This window comes from Danio rerio, chromosome 4, assembly GCF_052040795.2.
Source record: "Danio rerio strain M-AB ecotype USA chromosome 4, GRCz13ab, whole genome shotgun sequence".
NCBI lineage: Eukaryota > Metazoa > Chordata > Actinopteri > Cypriniformes > Danionidae > Danio > Danio rerio.
In genome coordinates this window covers 65,285,001-65,290,910 of record NC_141024.2, presented here as the reverse complement: position 1 = coordinate 65,290,910, position 5,910 = coordinate 65,285,001, and positions in this window count along the sequence as shown.

Genomic DNA, 5,910 nt, shown 5'->3' with positions numbered 1-5,910 from the left:
TCATGAACTAACACATTGTTTATTTTACAAAATCATAGCTTAGTGCACAAAAATGTAAAGTCTTTAGATGCAATAATGTTTTCATGTGTTATTGCTAGTAGCTAACAGATTTTGACTGCATTAGTAACTACACAGTTTCCTTTAAACAAAAGAAGATGCACACACGTAAGCCTTAAATTCCAGAGCAAAATCCTCACTAGTGTCCTCACTACAGAGGGCTGAACACTCAGACAGTGATGATGTTAATGAGACAATTAAGTGTCTAATTAAAGGAGGATTGAGAATTGTTGATGAACAACTGTTAACAAGCAGAATCACTGAAGGACAGAAAAACACAAGCCAAAACCAAAGATGAAATCAAATGAGAAAAAAAAACTCTAAATAAAATAATAATCAATAAAAATGAAACAAATTACACAATAAAAAATGATATTTTTCAACATCTTTAAAAAAAACTCATCAAATTAAACAACTTACCATGGAGCTTCACCTATTACTGACCTTTGACTTTATTTCTGTCATGTGAACAAAAGCTCTTGATGAAATTTCCGTTGTTCATTTGAAGTCACCATGATGGAGGACAGAGTCTGCTTTAGTCAGGCTCTTCAACTTCTCACTATAAATGTCTTTTATTTTGGCTGCTATAGATAGTGTTAATTACACTATTTAAACATACAGCATGGAAAGCCGAAAGAAAATTTAAGTGTCAGTCTGAAGAGATTATTAATGATAACATAGCCATCCTTTCCTTGTTTTCTAATTCAGTATCATATTAGTTATGTGTGAGAAATAAACAACCACTGAAGCTCCAATAAAATAAAATTAAAACAATATTTACAATGAGAATGTTTAATCTATGGCAGAACTCAAAAACACACAGACATCAATAATTAGTCTTTGAATCTTAATGATGGTGACAAACAAAAAAAATAAAATAAAGTTAAAAAAAAACACTACTGAAATATCACCTCCCAAAAACAACACAAAATAAAGGAAAAGAAAGAGATTGTAAGAACATAAAGCTGCATAATTTATTCATGCTGCAATGCATGCTGGGAGCTTTGTACTATGCTGGCACCCAGCATGCATTGCGGCATGAACTATGCAGCTTTTTTTTTTTTTTTAGCAACCACGGTTGAGGTTCATGTCCTGATTCTTGATGCCTGTGTGTCATAAAGAGCAAGCTGGAGCTTGAATGTTTAGTGCATGATACTTTAATTATTAATTGTATCCTAATTGTTTGTTGAATTTTCTATGAAGAGCAGCAGACTGCCAGTATTATTGTCCCATGCAGCTTTAATACAATTATATTTGCATATCTTTATGAATCAACTTAATAAACACCTGAAATTAAAAACAATTAAGCATCAACAGTATAGTTTCTCTTGAGCTTTCTTGCTATAGCTGATGAGTTTTAGAAACACAGTTATAGCAGTCAGAGAACCATTAGGATATAACAGTAAAGCTTCAAGAGCTCAAATAAGCAGCCTCTGATCTCCATGATGGTGAGGTCAAATGAAATATTTTGAATAAAAAAAATATTCTTACAGAAATGAAGTCAAACTGTAATCAGTGAAGCTGCTTATGCTATTATTTAATGGAGTTGTTTAATTCTCTGTTTTAATTCAGCTGGTTTGGTGTGAGGCTGTGTCTGTAGTTTTATTTCTTCCTTCAATTTCTTATTCCTTCAGTGATTGTGCTTGTTAACAGCAGGTGTTCATCAGCAGGTGTCTGAATTCACTTATTTGTGGTCATTCGCTCTGTCTAGTGGACTAAACTAATTGACCAATTTAAGGGCCAGGTGAATGAGGGTGTGGCGAGATTTCAGACACTCTGATTAGTTTCTCAAATACAAGGGTTTTCTACAAAGGTAGATACATGTTACTCTGTGTGACAAGGAGGCAAATCAGCTTCTAACGCTGAGAGGGTTATTTTACCTTTATCTAACTCTAGAATTTTAACACTTTACTCTGAATTACCACAACACTTGAAATTTAACACCAATGAATTTGCTGTGTAGTCAGGGTTCAAATTAAATCAGATGTAGATCTGCCCAGAAAGAAAAACACTAGATGCTGAAATAGGTATAAAACTCTTTCAAAAAGTGTAAAAATAGGAGCATTAATAGAAACATTTACTGTAATATACAATCTGTCCTAGACATTTCTATTTAAATTTAAAGGAGTAATAAGGCCTCAAGGCTCTGTTCTGGGGCCACTTCTCTTCTCCATCTACACTTCATCTCTAGGACCAGTCATCCAGAGACATGGATTCTCCTACCACTGCTATGCTGATGATACCCAGCTATACCTCTCTTTTCATCCTGATGATCCCTCGGTTCCAGCTCGTATCTCAGCCTGCCTGTTGGATATTTCACACTGGATGAAAGATCATCATCTTCAGCTGAATCTCGCAAAAACGGAAATGCTTGTAGTTTCTGCCAACTCGTCTCTACACCATAACTTTTCAATCCAGATGGATGGGGCAACCATTACTGCATCCAAAATGGTGAAAAGCCTTGGAGTAACGATTGATGACCAACTAAACTTCTCTGACCACATTTCTAGAACTGCTCGATCTTGCAGATTCGCACTCTATAACATCAGAAAGATCCGACCCTTCTTATCTGAACATGCAGCTGAACTCCTTGTTCAAGCTCTTGTTCTCTCCAAACTGGATTACTGCAACTCTCTACTAGCTGGGCTTCCAGCTAACTCTATCAAGCCTCTTCAACTGCTCCAGAATGCAGCAGCACGAGTTGTCTTCAATGAACCTAAACGAGCACATGTCACTCCGCTGCTAGTCCGTTTGCACTGGCTGCCAGTTGCTGCTCGCATCAAATTCAAAGCTCTGATGTTTGCCTACAAAGTGACCTCTGGCCTTGCTCCTTCTTATCTGCTCTCACTTCTGCAGATCTATGTGCCCTCCAAAAACTTGCGTTCTGTGAATGAACGTCGCCTCGTGGTTCCATCCCAAAGAGGGAAGAAATCACTTTCGCGAACGCTCACGCTCAATCTGCCCAGTTGGTGGAATGAACTCCCTAACTGCATCAGAACAGCAGAGTCACTCGAAGAAACGACTAAAAACTCAACTATTTAGTCTCCACTTCACTTCCTAATCTGCAGTTGCCTCTTTGAATATCACACTAACTGTACAAAAAAAAATACTAATACCATTAATACTTCCCTTCTTAGACTTTACAGACCTGAAACTTGCCTATAGCACTTATTCATTGTTGCTCTTAGTTGTGTAAATTGCTTCCTTGTCCTCATTTGTAAGTCGCTTTGGATAAAAGCGTCTGCTAAATGACTAAATGTAAATGTAAATTATAAGTAACTAATAATGTTTAATTGAAGTTAATTTGCTAATTAAAATAAATGGTTAATCAAGACAGATAAAAGAGGCTTAATGTTGATAATATGATTTAAGAGCAATCAATAGGAGAAGATTTTCCAGCTGAAGTTCATATTGTATTTGAAGATTTGTTTTTTTTGGATGGTAAATATTTCAAGTATTGGGTTTCTATTGAGTTTATTTTAGGTAACTACCAGAGGAGGGTAGAAACTTGTTTGTACTTGTGTAGGCTGATGACTATCATATATTGTATACACCAGAATGCATAAAGGGTTAAAATTAGGGAGAAGATCTTAGGATGGACACTGTCACAATATGTGGATGATTGAATTATCTGCAACTTCACAAAGATCTAGTTCAATTAAAAGACTTGACTGGAGACCATTGCTCCAAACAGTGAGAGATGATGACTGTTTTTGGTGTTGACTGGATCGAGAATTATTCTGTAAACAAGTACAGTTGAGAAACTATGATGAGTAGATGATTGGAGATGGTACCAGAAGCAAATTATGAAGCAGGAACAGTTATTCATTTGTGACGACAGAAGCACTTCCAAGGATTTGAAACATCAGCAGAAATAAGTTCATAAAAGGTTTGCATTCATAAAGTAATTAAAGTCAAAGTGAATAAGTGATCAATAAATAAAAACATCTAAAGGAGTATGAAAAATTTTGAATAAAGCAAAAGAGAGAGTAATTGTATTATGCTCAATTACCAGAAATGGCTGAAAGAGATAAAGATGATCCATCAAGGCCAACGCGCAATGAAAGATGTGAAAATAATAAACTTAATGAGTTTAATGTGTTAACAAGTGCATTGGTGAATGATGGCATGGAAACTGACAGAAACAGGCATCTAACACTGCATCACATGAACTACTATTGGGTCAACCCTTGCAAGAAACCACATGAAACTTTGCATAAAACCTTTCATATAATCTCACCTATAACCTTGCACATAACCTCTTGGAATGGTTTGCAAGGATGTCTAATGCAGTAGGGACTTAAATAAAGAAACAATTAATTGCCATGTGCAAAGCGATATCTGTGCAGGAAACCAGAAAGGAGCCGTGTGAGAGAGCAGTGATACAAGGTTCAATTGGTCCAGCTGATCGAGTCTATCTGTGGATGTTCTGGAAAAAGGAGAGAGCTCAGGAGGAAAGGACCATATCTGGATGAGGGCAAATCCAACAGCTGCCAAAGTGGATGCCATTAATGGGGTACCAATGCCTCAAAGGAGCGAAAGGAAACAACTCCAGCAAGGGAAAGCTGACCGGAAGCAGAGGAGCCTGAATATTCCAAAGCTCTAAACTACTAAGTGCAACGTGTGGAAGGACAAGTTAATCAGAACAAAGTAAAGAGTGATTCTGATAATATGCCTGAATACCACATACAGCAGTGCCACAAGTCAAGGGATGATAATTGCACAACTGCAGATTTCAAAACTCAGACTCTTAACCACACATCTCCATTAACATCTATTAAAGTCAAGTGAAGATGCTGGTAGCTTAGAAGAAGAGAAACAAGGATGACCAAAGATCAAGATCAACATTTGATGCTTTTTATGTTTGCATATTGAATTTGTTTGCATATTGCTTTTATGGTACCTATATATAATATCACTTCAGTATATTCTACATGAGTGTGAAAACCAGCAGCTAGGACTGAACCAACTGAATACTTATGCTTAAAACATTGTTGTCTTTGATGTGTTAAGAGAAAAAAACAGAGTACAGTCTTTTACTTCCTTCAAATCAAAAAAGAGGGGAGATGTTTGGCTGGACTTCTGTCAAAATACAGTGGCATAATCTAGTCAATTGATAACAGCTATGTGGCTTATATCAGTCACTAGATAGAGGTAATTAAGAGAACTGGATTATGAAATTGCACTTTGGGTTAAAAGACAATAATATTAAGACTAAAGTCTTAAGAAGAGGGATTGAAGAAGATTTCTATTCTCTCAGTGTGTAGTATTTTCTAAGTGTAAAGCAGTTAATTTTCTCTTCTCAAAATGTATGTAGTGTTTGCAGCAAACATGCCAGCATGTGTTAAAAATACTGTGTAATATGAGTATGCCTGCACAGGAGCAACACTAGGAGAAGGCTACTGAATGGCTGATTGTGTAGAATAACTGAATATGTAAAGCACTGATTATATATGTTAAATACTTGTATGAAGCTATATGTGGCAGAAGTTAGAATGAGTAACATATTATCAAGTTATTATCCTATCATAACAATGTATGTAAACCCTTAGTTCCTTTGCATAAGTTGTATTTATACTTTGCTGACATAGACCTGTAACATCTCTGTTGACATGAGCTGGTGGGCTGAGAGCCAAGAATAGCAGGACCCCTTAGACTAGAAAAGCTATTCAAAAGTGGTCAAGCGTTAAAAAGAGACACAAAGGGGTGTGTCATAATTACCTGTATAAAGATTATGGAGAACACAGATACTTTAGAAGGTGTCCCGGAGAGACTTCAGAATGCTCTGGGGCCTGCTCTGCTCTTTCTCGGCTTTATTATGGAGAATAAAGTCTATTTTCTGATATTCAAAAC